This window comes from Strigops habroptila, chromosome 8 (genome assembly GCF_004027225.2).
Source record: "Strigops habroptila isolate Jane chromosome 8, bStrHab1.2.pri, whole genome shotgun sequence".
Lineage (NCBI taxonomy): Eukaryota > Metazoa > Chordata > Aves > Psittaciformes > Psittacidae > Strigops > Strigops habroptila.
Window position 1 is genome coordinate 3,865,860 of NC_044284.2, and position 15,472 is coordinate 3,881,331.

Consider the following 15,472-nt stretch of genomic DNA (forward strand, 5'->3'; position numbering starts at 1 on the left):
GCTAAGCTGTTCTCAAGCTTCCCACTGCAGCCTTTTCATCTTGTATAAACAGAACATTTCCACAGCACATCAACTACTGGCCAGTCTGAAGAAGCTGTATTTTAGATATATCTGGTTTTACATATATATGTGCACAAGTAGGGAAAATACTATATGCCTATATATACACACATATATATGCACACACATACACGTATATTCCTATGAAACAGCTGGATTTGGACAAATCTCCATCTCTAGTTAAACTCATTCTATTCTACAAATTCCAAATAGTTTCCCCAGCTATAGGAGAAATAATTTCCAATCCTCTATATTAAATTGTACAAGTAAAAGAAGTGCAAACAGAGCATTTTTATTTCAAACTTCCCTTTACACTCTAGGACAAACAGGCAACGTGGCCTCAACCCGACCTCTAGAAATATGTGGAAGAACTTCAGATGTGACAGCTAAACCTCGCACTCGACAGGAAGTGCAGGAGGAGTGACAGAAAAAAGTGGCAGACAAATTAAAGAGCCACCTCTGTTTTAGCAATTTTTTGTGACAGCATTTTCAAAGTTTGCTGGGCAATTGCTCTAAAATGACAGTGTGCTGTTGAGCAGGTAGTGTGCCAAGTCCAGGCAAGGACTTGTCAATAGCTGTTTCAATAGGGAATCTCAAACTCCCAGGAACTTTAGTATCCATCATGGCATCATTAAAATAGTCAATTCTTTCAGCTTTCACAGATGTAAAAGTTTTGCTGTGCCAATCTTGCTAATTATCCCTGACATTTATGCTCCGAGCATAAATGTTACATAGCTCAAAGATGGTTCATTTCTACATGCTAGTTACTAGTCTGTGGGTTGAGTCAACACGCTTGTAGTATCAGAAGTATCCAAATACAGAGACCTTTAGGCTCAGTGATGCAGTTCTGCATTTCATTTTTCTTCCTCAGTTTTTCCAAGTGTCCAAGTCCACCTTTTGGGATACTCTAAAGTTCTTTTCATGTAATATTTTAAATGCATTTTCATCTTAATGTAACAGAAATTACGTCAAGTACGAGTTGCGATTTTATTTCAAACCAAAAGGGTTTGCTTACAAAATGAATACAAATATGGTCATGTAACAGGAAATAAGTAATATGAATAAAGGAAAATTTTCCATCTGCTCTATATTACTTACCTTCTGTGTGCTTTTAATACATATTTGTTCAAAACTAATAATGTACTTTTTAGCACTTTGGAACACAGCCTTGCTTGAACAGTTTAAAGATTCTTTGCATATTTCAGTCAAATGGAATAGGTTTTGTCCCACACATATCAGAGGTTTTCCAATCACTTTAACAAGTACTGTCTTAATCTTCCCAGCCAAAGTGACTAGTGACATTTTTATCACGTTTCTCTGGCTGACGAGGTGTTAGAATAAGAACGATCCAAACATAGTTTACATCAGAATTATTCCAGTGGTTCTAAGGCCTTTGGTAAAAAATGTTAATCCTGGAAAGACTCTGCTGACAGAGCATCCAGCCACAGACAAACACAGTTTTCCACTCCCATGTCACCAGTTTGAACCTATTCTACTTTAGTTCTGTCCAGAAACTACCACTGCTGTAAACTGGCCTGTTACCATAGGAAACCAGTATTGGAAGAGATGGAAGAGAATCTGAGATATACAAGACTACAGCATCTTGTTAAATACTGAAAAGACTGTTTATGAGCCACCCAAGACTCTGTTCTATCCCACCAAATACATTTAATGTTAGCATGTACATGTGGGTAGAAAAATAAATGCTATTCAAGAGGATTTCCTATCAAGCGCCACAAGTGTTTCATGTTGTGCTCCTTCCCCAGTCCTTCATACAGAATTGTACATGGCATCACCTCATGACTCCCACTTGCCTGCTTGACCTTGCATTCTGCACCAGAGCCAATGTGACAGCCTAGTGCCAGTCACATGAGTTTTCTGAATTTCTTAAATATTTCTAGTTTTTAAAAGCAACATAAGGGGGTAGTACTTGCGCAGCTAAAGCCACTTTGTCATTCTCTGAAACTGCAGTGTCTTTTAAAGCAACATAATACATACTACTCCCTGTTAGTAGAGACAGGCTGTAGCTGGATGAGCATGTGCCCCACACTAGTACAGACTGAAGCCCAGACTCAGATCAGTTTGTGCATTCCAACAGGAAATACATGGGGAAGATGCTACCAGGGAAATCATACCCAGTCCTGTAAAGTCCACACTAGAACTCCAGTGCACTGGCTCCAATGTGCCACGAAGTCCTGCAGCTATCTACCTCAATCCCTCCCCTCTACCCGTCCACAGACGTTGTACTGCTGAGCCTGTACACAGGCTCTTGTGCACCACTCACAAAATAGATAAAATTTTGCACCTTACGATTCTGTTTCACTAATTCTAACTCTAAGCATCTGAGTGGTCAATAGTTTCACCCTATTCAAGTATTTGAAGTCATCCTCATGGATTTTGTAAGAAAATGACCAAAACTCACAACACAGCAAAGAAATGCAGTGCTTTTTAAAATGATACAGTAGTTATAAAACAATTCACAAAGTGATGCATAAAATGTGGGTTTTGAGGATTTGTACCATGTCTTCAGTCACACTCATAGTAAATACCACAAAACCAACAGTACAGAGTTTAGATAATACTGATATCAAGCTACATATCAGCTACTACATGTATAATGAAGTAAACTTAAACCTACAACACCAAGGAAATTCAGCAGTAAGAAAACATCTTCTATGCTGATGAGCATAGAAGAACTTGCAATAGGCATTTATCTCACTGAATTAACTTCTCCCTAGTTACAACAGTCCTAGTGGAGTGTCAAGGAATGGGGTTTGTAACACATGGGCTCAATCTGCATTCAGGCAAAACTCCCATCACAATAACTGGGAATCTCTCCTAGAGCTCTGATTCTGAAAACGCTTACACATGTGCCTAACTTCAGGCTTAAGTAGCCCTACTGAAGTCCATAGGACCAGATGATTGAAATTAAACCCACATCAATTTGTGGGCTCAGAGCCTAAAGAGGGAACACAAAATTGAGCCTTACATGAACAATGGCTCAGAGTTTCCAAGAGGAATTGCTTACAAAAACTCACATTAAGGCTGCAGTGCCTAACTCTTCCAGTCTCTTCATTTGCCCAAGCTATTTCCTGAAGAGTTCCAGGCTTCTATGAGCCTGGCAAAAAAGAGATATCCTCACTGCCTTAACTAACTCCAGAATCCATGCATTATATGACCAGTTTTGATCCAGATGAAGTTCTACACTTTATCAAATGGCATAAATATCTAAAATGGTAATGCTAGACCTGTATTCATTAGTGCTTTAGTTGATGGGGCATATGTTTGTAATGGTAACACACTGTCATTTAGGAGGGAAAAGATCATTTTGTGACAGGCAAATTATTGCTCTCTCTCATTAAGAATGTTATGTTCCTGTGCTGAGTTAAGACATACCAATTGCAAAGTGGTAATCATCATAATATCATCAAGATGTTGCTATATTTGAATATGATATGAGCTCACCACCAGCTCAGCCCATTGTCACCTACCCGCCTGGAGTACAGGGAAGACACTGCTCTACACTGACTCGTGCACAGAGGGGGAAAAAAGTACCTACTATGAGAACCTACCGGGATATGTGTTTAATAATTTGTTTCTAGATGCCCGTGATTTTACAACTGAAGGGTGGAATATTATGAAAGTTTCTGAGCCTGCAAGGAAAAGTGTCTGATTTCTCCAATACCACAATCTGTCCACAGCATCTTATTATGTGATGGCTGCCACCTGACAGAACCACACAAATCTGCAAGCCTGCATTAATTATATTAGACTATTTTGACTGTGAGAGTGGAAAAGGTCACCATAGCCATTTGGACTCCTTTTCCTGCTCGCCAGCTCAGGCAGTCTTTGTTTAATGAAAACGTGTCCCCTCCTGAACAACAAGCCTTCAGATGCAGCAGAATTGTCTCTGACAAACACAAGTGCCACAAAGGGTTCAAAGTCTCCTACATTGGATGAAATTCTCTCTCACATTAGGAGGTGTAAGCACCTAATAAATAGGAAGTTGAAAAAACATCTTCTCAATGATCTTACTGGAATGGGAATTCTTCAGTTACGGATGGTGATGTGTTTCTAAAGAGATTCCAAGACAGTGCCAAATGACAGAAAGCCTCTCTCTTGTTAAATCTTACTCGTAGAACTGCAAGTTCATTTGTGACATTAGAAAAAGTGGGTTTCATCTGCCCCTCAATGCCTTTGAAACTCCTGCAGACATGGAGACACAGAGCTGCACAGCGATCCCCAGGACCTCACAGATCACTAGGTAAGGAAGAAACAGGTTTTCTTCTTGCAAAGCCTACTCACTTGGGCACTTGTTGGTCATTTTCTTATTACCTTTTCTCCTACACAACAAAATGACCCCATACAGACTGCAGAGTAAGTGCGTTTTCCTATGCCCACAACAGCACAGGCACTTCAGTTACACTGGATCCAAAGGCAGGTAATTTCTTTCTCGGAGACACTAATACAGCCTTCTTCAGTTCTGCCTAGCAGGGGCTTATCAACTAGATAAGCCTAAGTTTTACATTTTTATTTACCTGCAAATTCTGTTTTAATTTACCTGTGACATATTTAGCAATATCTAATGGTCGAACAGAAATTTCAAGATTTTAAAACTAAAAGAAAGCTGTCATTTACTAATGTGTTGGGCAACCGTTCAGCTTCACAACTGAATGATGGCATTCCACCCCTTCTGCCTGTGTCCTAATCTTCCGCCCATGGACAACCTCACCTAACTACAGATCCTTGCCCTTCATTGTTTTAGGCTTTCTCCTCCCTCAGCTACACCTGTGGAGAGTTAAGCACAAAATAATATGAAGAATACAGAATTACTAATCTGTTCCTAGATACTTCTCCACCACTACTACAGTGGTTTCCCATGATGAACCAGAGGAGCCTACTGCCATTAGAAAAGTGGAACCAGCACTTCCTTTTCCTTGAATATTTCCTCAGGAGTAAAAACAAAACAGGAAGGAAAGAACTGAAGAAATTGGCCTCTATTCTTCTACAGGGATTCTGTGCTTATAGATACTAGTTCTAGTACAGAATCAGCTGCATTAGTATCATCTAATTCTGCAAGGAAGTCTTAGAAATATCTCTGCCTGATTCTAGGGAGAGATGATACTTCCATCTGACCAAAAGTGGTCCTGAACATCACCTGAGAATCTAATTGGTCTTGGAAGCAATTTCCACACTCTCCTAACTGTACCAGTCTTATATGGGATTTTGTTGGATCCCTACTGAAGACAACAGAAACCTGGGACCTCAGACTTCTAATTAGGAATACTGACATCCTTTCCTCCTGGTGATACAGCTAAAACGAAACACATGTAATAGCAATACTTCTAGTATCAGGCATTTTAAATGTAACTAGAATTTCCTGTAAAGGAAGTCAGTTCTTTCACCCTGATTTACTGCAGTGGCAAAGGAACCTCCTCCTGATTCACATTACAGTATGTGAATGAAAAATTGGTACCATATATGTCAAAATGTTACCTGATAGATTTTTTTAGAATTGGAGCTTGCACCACAAATACTTTTAATGAAATCTAAAACCAGAGGAGTGAATTGAAGCATCTAACTCATTAAGAGCGAAACCTTCAAGGCTGAAGGATGTATGTCAGTGCTGGAGGATTCCAAAGGAAACTGAATTTTTCACCAGGAATTTAGCACCATAGGAAAATGTGACAGTAGTAATAATACATGATATTATATACTGCTAGACAAGTTGGATAAATTACATCTGCTACTGAATAGATGTGGAAAGAGTCTGTATTAGAAAACTTCCTGCTGGGTCACAAACATACATCAGTAATGGTTTGTTTTCAGCACAAGAAAAATTGCCATTGTCATATTCCAAAGTGAGTGTAAATTGTTTTATTATAAACTCCCTGTTGGTCCCTGTTTAACTGAGAAATCATTCAATCTAAATTTATCTTCTCTCTGCATGGCACCGCTGTGTTGGTATCACCAAACTCTACCTCAGTAACAAAACCTCTATTCCCTTAAAAGACAGGCTGCACTCCTGATCTTGAGCAACCTTGCCGTACATTAACTCTTGGTTTGCCCCCACTTACTTTGAGTTGTAATTCAAGGCTCTCAGTTTCACGAAGTCCAGGCTTCATTGTTACTGATTCACAAGACAACCCCTACAGATCTCCACTGTGCTTCACAATTAGACATTTATATTTTACATGGATGTATATTAATACATAGATTTGAAAACATAAAACTATTCCCTATTTGCATGACTTCTGTAGCTTCAATAGAGAGAAAACCCTAGTCCAGATGAGCAATTCCTATCTCTGTCATCCTCCATTCCAATCGCTATTGAATTTGCCTTCTGAGTAAGCTGGCCTGTTCAAATAATGCCACAAAATAATCAAATTCAAATAATGTACACAAAAAAGTATGTGGCCTTTGCGTTTTTCACCTTCTCTCACATTTTTAGCAACTGATGGAAACAGGGTAAGAGACACAGACTCAAAGAGAACCACGAAACAACCACTCAGCCATCATAGAGGCTCTATTTAGCATGAAAATGTCTTACTGTTGTCTCCAAGAGTTCCACCAAGGAAAGCTTTGTTGAAGATGTAATTTTTCATGCTTAATGCCATGAACTGTCAACCTGGAGCAAAAATCAAACCCACCACACATAGTGTCACAAACACTTCTATTATATCAACAAAAGCACAGCTGGGGAAAGTGAATGAATTTGGGCCCACAGTAAATATTTATCTGTTACAAAGTGTTATACTTGCATTTATTTGTATTGGCAATATTATAGGTTTGATTTTCATATGTAAACACCTGCCCACGTTCAGAGCTGTTGAAAACAAAACAGGAGGATTTCTTTCCTTTTCTTTAGTTGGTCATTACAAAGAAGCAAGGCATCACACAACATTTCCTACCCACTCATTTAACCTCTGGGGAATAGGAATATATTTTGTAACTAACTTACCACACTTCACTGGAAACGTGGAGCAATTTGTGTGCTTTCTTTAAGAAAGGACGTTGAAAGGCAGGATGTTACTAGAATATAAGGTGATCCAGTCTTTCCTGTATCCAGCTTCTCCATACTCTCACTGCCCGAAGAGTGACTTGCAGAGGCAGGCCAAGCCAGGTGATCGGTGCTGTCTCAGGAGAAAGCAGGAAGGCAGAATTGCTTCTCTAATGATGCTAATCAACGGCATCCTTAAAGCATGTAATTCTTTTCTCTTTGATAGGGTTTTCCAGAAGAGCGAAACTAAGGAAGGACATAGCAGAAGAGTGACTCTTTCCTTCTCTTCCTTCTTTTTAAATAAAAAACCAATCCATGATTTACCGGGTGTGAAAACCAGCATTCCTTCCAAATCTCTTTATAATGGGATTCTTCCAGTTCTTCTTCCACACCAGGATTTTTATCTGGAGAAAGCAGAAGCCACAAGTGGTGAAAAACAACAGTTTACTTCCAGGTGACTGTGAGGTCTTCTTCCAAATTAAGAAGGGAGTTTGCCCATTATTTTTCTGCAGTATGTAGAAATGTAGGTGTTTCTCTGGAAAGTGGGTGTTACACCATGGCTTTCACCCAACTGAGACTGAGTAAGGGTTACTTCCTATGAGAAGAAAGGGAACCTGAGTTTGCCACCATCCTTCTCTTGCCCGAGTGCTGGTTTTCAGTTCAGCAGCATGTGATGGAGGAGCTGTGAATGTTCCTGAAGCAGCCTGCTGCTCTCCACTGGCAGCCAGTAGGTCCTAGTTAGTCCAGCTGGGGCTGATTTAAGAAGCCTCAGGTGCAGCAATAATCTAGCAGCAGGAACCGAGTCATTGTGGATGTTGTTCTGGATGCAGAACTGCAGCTATGGGCTGAGATCTGTCTCAGGGATGAACTTCCATCAGATCCTGGAAGAGAATGAAAGTAAATCTTCAGCAGGAACTTCAAGTTAAAGAGAGAGACAGAAGATTTAGCTGTACTCTGAATTTTGGACATGTGTTGTATACTGTATCATTCTGGAGTTCCTCTAGCCTAAAGTGAGATAAAAATTAAGACTATTTGTAATGAAATGCAGTGACAAGTATTCCTGCTACTGGCTTGTCTTTCCTATTGGGAAAAGCAGTATGTGAAATATTACTAGATAGTTTGCAGTAGCTGCATGATATCTGGTTATTAGAACCCACTGATGTAACTAGGAAGCATAAACACTTCATTTGCCAATAAAACTATTGCTACAGAAAAGCACACATCATCACAGTTATAGTCTTCACAAGGGTATGCTCCAGAGAGATTTACACTGGACCAATCAATAAGCTGTGAGTTTTCTGTTAAAGAAATCAGTGTCTCATGATATTCAAACATAACTTTAATCTTCCTTTGGACAAGCATCTAAAAACGAAAGGAGAAATGATGCATTTCAATCTAAGAGCCTTACAGAAAAAATGATTTTCTATTAATCCAAGTCAAGAGCACACCAGAAATGCATCCAAAATGCATTATGCTTAGTGGTAGGATCTCACTCATTCCAAAGCTACCAAAATCAGAAATCTCTTCATGAGGTATAACAAAAAGGAAGAAGGTGTTCACCTTGTGTGAAAAGCAGCACAGACGCCGCATTAAAAGATTCGAGCTGGAAGATGCAAGTTAGGAAACCAATACAGATCAAATAGGAATAAAAAAGAACCAGCACACATTTTATTTCTGAAAACTTTTGGAAAAGCACTAGTTTAGAAAAACAAAGGGGAAGAAATCAAAACAAAGCTTGTTTTCTAGCATTCCCCTGCCAGGACCAGAAACATGCAGACAGAATAAAGAAAAGCAGTATCTGAGGATGATGTAAATCCACTAACTGGCAGGCTGCAGAGTAACTGAAGGGACTTAAAGGTGAAGAACATTCTGAGTGCCAGGACAAATTACTTGTATGTTAATCATTGACAATCTGGGAAAGAATTAAAATGCCACCCACTCTGCAGTGAGCATCATTTCTGGGCTTTATTGTGGTGGAATTATTACTTAAATGGAAAAACATGAAAAAGAGTTTAAAGAAATAGTTTCTGCTTGACAATACATTGCAGTGAGATCATAGTTCAACTCACGTTAAGTCCTAACGAGAAGTCCTTTTGTACCTGAATCTCTTGTTCATTTCAAAATTCAGCCACTCAATGTATTTATTTCTATCTGTTCACTTTAAAAAACATGTTTTGAATGAAAAATATCCATAAAGGTGAGTTTAATGCCATGCTTTCTAAGGCCTCTCTCCTCCCATCTCCAATTCCGTTAATTCTAGCTGTTTGTCACTGCAACAGCTGTTGTGCACTATTAACATTGCGGGGTGGGTGTGAAGGGGTTTGGAAAGGGCATCTAGTTCAAGGTTAGGCTGAGATAAAGCCATAACTTGCTTTAGACTTATCTATGTCTCATCTCAACTGTGTGATATGCCCATCTCTTCTTGTTGAACTGAATTATCTGATTCTGATACTGTGTATCAGCTGACAGACTTCTTGTGGAGCTTTATTCTTGCCACTGTGGTTTCACAATGAAGTATGGAGAAGTATCTATCAAATCTAAGGAAACTTGGGAAGAATTTTACCAGATAGTCTTATAGTAAACTATTTTACAATAATCACTAGTTTTCAAACACAGGAGTCAGCTAAATATGGTTTTTGCAAGAAAATAAGTATTCTCAGAGAAGTTTGTGTTTCATTAATTTCCAGTTCATTCTTAACAGTGTCTTGCCATTTTTATGTTAATCCAGACGACTTAAATAGACTCTGCTGTTTGAAGTGCCCTATGCAACATTTGCAAAAGTAACCAACTGGAGAAACAACAGCAGCACAAGTTTACATAGGAAAAATCAGCGAGAGAAGAAAAGGCTTTAGGGCCTTTATTTAAGAGAGCCAAACTTCAGAGCAGATGGCTAGGTTTTGAGAAGATTCCAGCTGAATTCTGGAACTAATAGGTAGGAATAGGAACTAACGTTATCCAAGCCACCCAACTTCAAGAGGCTTTCAAAGGTTTCAGCTTTGACCCACTCCAGTGCAGAAGCAATTATGTTGATTGCAGAATAGTTTTGACTTCCTGCATTACAGAAAAAGCTAACAATGCTCTACCATCAAAGACTGATCAGAGCTCCAAGCTTCAGCTGGAACAGCTCCAGAGATGCTCACATCTGTTTACATACTTCAGTGACCACTGGGACTCAGTAAAGAAAGGAAATTGTTTTGATTTTGGTCCTGTTCTACTCTTGTGCCATAACTGTTAAAAGAAATCCTCGTCTTCTGCCTCCCACCAACCGTTCTAAAACGTCTTCTCCTAAACCCATGTGTTTATTTATGAGAACAGCTTCAAAGGGTTTAAATTCTGTGTTCAGAACAAAGGACACTGTGTTTACCAGTAGATGCCATTTATGTCGCTTCTGCAGCACTCATACCTGACATGCTTTGTCAGAGCTTCTGATTCATAGAACTTAAAGTTATACCAGAGGACAACCAAGGGCCCAGAAATACCCTAACTGGAAAATATTTGCTTCTGTCTGATTCGGTTTATTTAGTTTCTTTGATGAAACCTTATTAAAGGGAAGTTAGTCCTTCATTACAAATGTTACACAACATGTAAAACCTGTAAGTTTTATTATTCTACTACCTTTTTGAAGGCAAAAAGAAACTTTCCTAAAACAACACTAAAAATTCTTCAGGGACTATCCCCCTGCTTTGGTTTTCATGCAGCATCTAAATATTCAAGGTAATCCAAAGCTTAACCCCACGCGTTATGAAAACTAACATTTAAAATTAATTTATGGTTTAAATGACCTATAAAACCTTTCTTCTGAACCTGGGTGGAGATATCAGTTGCTTAAATATATTCAACACATTTAGCAGAATCCTATCACCTTATTTAATTAAGAATTACCTTTGCCAGCCACAGGAGAATCAGAAGAGCTTTCTTTTGAGTTATTCACAAAGTGGTAAAATAACACATGCAGAAATAGCAGCTGACAACATAAGCAGGGTCAGTATTAGGACAAACTGGCCAAAAAGAGCAGCTTTTGGCATAATTTTAATCAGTCCTTGGGCGCATGAAATGTCATGGAGTTTCATATGAAATGAAATGATCCTTTTCTCTTAGCTTATTTCTGTTCCAACTAATCCTCTAACTCTTTATTAAACATTATCTTTACCATCTGCTCTGGGTGAATGTTCAACACCTTGCAGAAGAACTCTGGGCTGATTGGTTTTTATGGGCAACATGATCTGAGTTTTATGCACATACTTAGGATTATGTCAAGGACAAAAAGGATGAATAATCCATTAACTATAATAAGCAAGAACCCATATCAGTGCAGCTAGAACATGTGTTATGTTTCAAAAACAAAAGATGAATTAGAGATATGTGGATCATAAAATACCCATAACCTGGGACCCTCTCTGTCCTAGGGCATCGTTTCCATACATACACCCTCCACTAAACAGCATTTCTGGAAGTGATGTTTCAGTCTTGATGAATCAGACTTTTTAGTGCTGAAATGGCACTTCCAAGCCTACAACATGCAAACAAATAACTCTGCTGAATTGGACGTTTCCTCTAACATAGAACAGATGGTAGCAAAATATCTGCCCCATGCATAGGACTTTCAACCACATCTATATGGTCAATAACTGTACATTACTCTCTTTTCATATATTTTTTAAGCCTCTAAAAGAAATCACCAAGGAACTGCTACCATTTAAAGTTACAGTCTAAAAATTTATATTTCAAAAAGTACTTGTCAAAGGTTAGTCAAATGTTGCTATCAATTAGATCCAGTTATTGCTTCCACTATTTGGTAACCACAAATATTAAAATAGCATTATAACTATTAATCATAATATTTAGTGTAATGTGCATCATCCTACCAAGACCTCATTTGCCACAAAACACATAACTGTAAGGGTTTGGTTCCTTGCTCACAACATTGCATGCAATTACTCACCTCTTTCACCTTTATGCATCTGTTGTAATAATTTGTCTTCCTTTGGCTAACCTTTCAGACCAAAGTATTTACCCTCTCTTCCACTATAAAGGTTTATGATCCCATAATGAACAACAATTATGACGGTATTTGATCACTGGGTGTATATTAATGACAGAAAGTATCTGGACACTATGTCTTCACTCATACCCTTGCAGGTTTGCACTAGATGTCCTCACAGTATTCTCTAAGCTGTAACGACAGACTGCTCTTGTAAACGTTTTCAGCTATTTGCAGGGAATTATTTGACCCAGAGTGAGCAGTATACTTCACTGCTACATCATTCTATACATGCAGGGAAGGATGAAGGTTTTCTACTGGAGTAAGTCATCTGGATTCTCTTGATTTCAGTAGAACTATGCTAATTTCAGGCAACAGTGTGATCTGTACTGAAAGAGCCCAAAATAGCATTATATTAATTGACAAATGATAACCTAGGATCTTCGTTTCCAAGTCCTTTAGCCACAGGCAGCATTCATAAGTAGCAATAGGTAGGCAAGGAAGGATGCAGATACCAGATGCAGCACGGCACATTTCTTTCCTCTTCCTTTTCCCTCTGCAGGAGTGCTTCACCCAGGAATAAGACAAAACTTCACATTCCTATTTCATCTCAAACACAAGCACCCTGGGGGGTGAAGAAGGAAGTGAAGGGGAACGGTGTAAGGAGTCCTTCTACAGGCATGAGGTCCCAGGCTCTAACCATCATCATATTTTTGCCCCTGTCAGAGCCACACTTCACTACTTCGATTAGTTTAAACCTGTGGTAGCCAATTCTCAGATTTAAACAGCCAGAGAAATCTTCAGTTAAATCTATTTTATCTTAGAATCCTTCCATTTCATGGGAATATGTAGGTACCAGTGGAATAAATATGACATAACATGGCACATCTTCTGAGGCTGTCCACATTTCTGTGGTTAAACATGTTTATGTCACAGAATTTCTCATGTAAATAACTGACTGCTTAACACACATGAAGAGCTTCTAAACTAACAAGTCTTTGTGAATCCCTCAATTCAGAATACAAACACTATTACTAAATGAAAGTCTTCCAAATAAAGGTGCACTTAATAGTCAGAATAAATCCTATTTAAGATAGGATACTTCTATTCCTGAGGAGACAGAAAAATGGGTTCCAAACACTCAAGTCTTTTCAGAGGTCTAGGCCACTCACCAGAAGGCACTCCTACCAGCTCCCATCCTAACCACTGAATTTCAAAGACTTCGAAAGTACAGAATGGAGTTGGTTTTTTCCTGCTAATATTTCCACTGGACCTCCTCATATGAAAGAAATCAAATTTACTTTTCAGATGTGCCTGTTGAAGACTGCCAATTTTCAATCCCATAGGAATTTTAACACAAAAGATAAACTTAGTACCATTCTTATCTAAAAAGTGCCTCTCCCCTTCCCAAATCTTGTTTATGTACATACATACATGCATGATTTACCTAAGGTAGAAGGACAGTGGGAGATGTAGAAGAACCTTCTCCAAAATAAAAACCTTGAAAGTATAAAAAGAGGAAAGCAGAAGAGTTATGTAAAGTGTTAAAGGGAAGTAAAGATTTTATACATCTCTTAACTGTTATCATGAGTAATACACAAAATGGATTTGGTTTAGGTTACCAGCTTTTATCCAGATTATCCAGACTATCAGCATCTGGTTTAAGTCCCCTATGTAACCATCTGTAGTAATGTCACATGAAGGATTAGCCTTATCTGACATTTGTAATGAATATATGGATGGAAGAAGAGGAATGAGTGTGAAATGGAGTACAATTGTTAAAACTTAAAATCAGGTGAAACCATATCTTTATTTGCTGATTTTGATAATAACTATGAGGGGGTTGACTTTTCAACCATTAGCATATGTATTAGAAACCCCAATATCCTCACTGATTTTTTATAGAAAAGCAGGCAAATTAAGAAAAAATAATGCAATATATTTTTATATTTGACCTTTTAAACATAACTAGAACATTAAATATAAATAAAGCCTAATTCTCCATGTTCAGTTATGACAGATGGGCGTGATCACAAAAACATCAAAGGCAGGCTTATCCTAATCCTGTAAAGTGGTAAGTGCCTCCTGAAAGGTCCTGAGTGCCTTCTAATCCTACTGAGGATAGGCTGCAAGTGCATCAAGAGGTAATGGGAGTAGTAACAAGGGTAATAGTGGGCCTTTCTGTCCATGGGAGGCACAATATGCATCAAAAAGAGCTGGTATGTTAGGAAACAACCCCATTTATCAAAACATAGAGATCAGAAAGTAGAAGATGTACGTTTGTTTTCCACTCTCCATGAGCTTATATTGTATGTATAGCATGGCCTTAGGCACAGAGCATGCAGCTCTTAATTCGGAAAATCTGGCTTCTCTTCCAGGCTCTGTTATTTGCACAATATTGTACAGTGCTCCAGGCCAGTATCTTTACCTCTTGGCATCAGTGTCTTCTTTCCACAAATGGTGAAACTGAAATGACCTCAATAGATCACTAAGTTGTGCACAAGTGACAAGACTTTAGAATCTATGACTGTAATTAGTTCTAATGCATCAGAATGTATGATGAAAGAGCTGAATTTTTGAAGCGGAAAGAGAAACTCAAATGAAATCCCAAGAAATGTTTTGATCTTGGGGGTTTCCCTTTGGTGCAACCAAATATTCCAGATAGGGAAAATAAGAATAAAGGATCCTATAAAGTTGAGGCAGGTAGCACTACATTTGGAAGAACAACTGAATTGGAATGACTGTCGGTCAGGTCAGGTTCAACAAGAACAATCTTTTCATCATAAGATGGTCAGGGGAGAGGTCTAAATGAAGATTAGGCTGAGCATTTTGAGGCTAGGTGGTATGAGAACACAGTAAATAGTGCTGCAGTGGAATGTAAAACAAGGTATACTGTGACAATGCAAACCACTCCTCCTCAGTTTAAAACAAGCCTGCTAAGTCATGAAGCAAAAAGTCCTTGTGCAGAGTCACAGATGATATCTAGGGCAGCTTAAGAACTAAGCCTCAGACAGTTTTCTCTCTTCCCAATGAAACTCTGGGATGATTCCTACTGGTCATATAAGACATGGATATCTCATTTCCTTTGGTAAAACAGCAACAATTAACAGCTGATATTAAACAAAGGCTTCTTCATACGTGTATTATTAGATGTCACATGCCCATGAGGTAGTTTGGGTTGGGGTTTTTTTTTGCTGTTACCAGGCAGAATGTCACTAATGACTACTTTTTATAAATTTGTGTGAGACATTTTTATAGCACATGCTGTATTGGCACCATTGCCCAATACTGCGTGCAATTACTTTGTTGCTGCTGTTGTTGCTGAGGGCCAGGCTCTAACAAATTAAATTTAGAGAAGGGAAATAGGGTTATATGCAAATGGAATTAAATGCTGACACAAGGATAAAACAGCACTGGATTTACACAGGGCT

General features: G+C 38.6%; 1 protein-coding gene across 1 annotated transcript in view; it reads right to left on the reverse strand.

Annotated features, from left to right (window-relative positions):
- LOC115611913 overlaps positions 1–15,472 on the reverse strand; it is a 505,339-nt gene that overhangs the window by 454,990 nt on the left and 34,877 nt on the right. Inside the window, exon 2 of the mRNA XM_030495581.1 lies at positions 7,022–7,941. The gene's annotated coding sequence lies outside the window, so the exon portion shown is untranslated. The remainder of the gene's footprint in view (positions 1–7,021; positions 7,942–15,472) is intronic.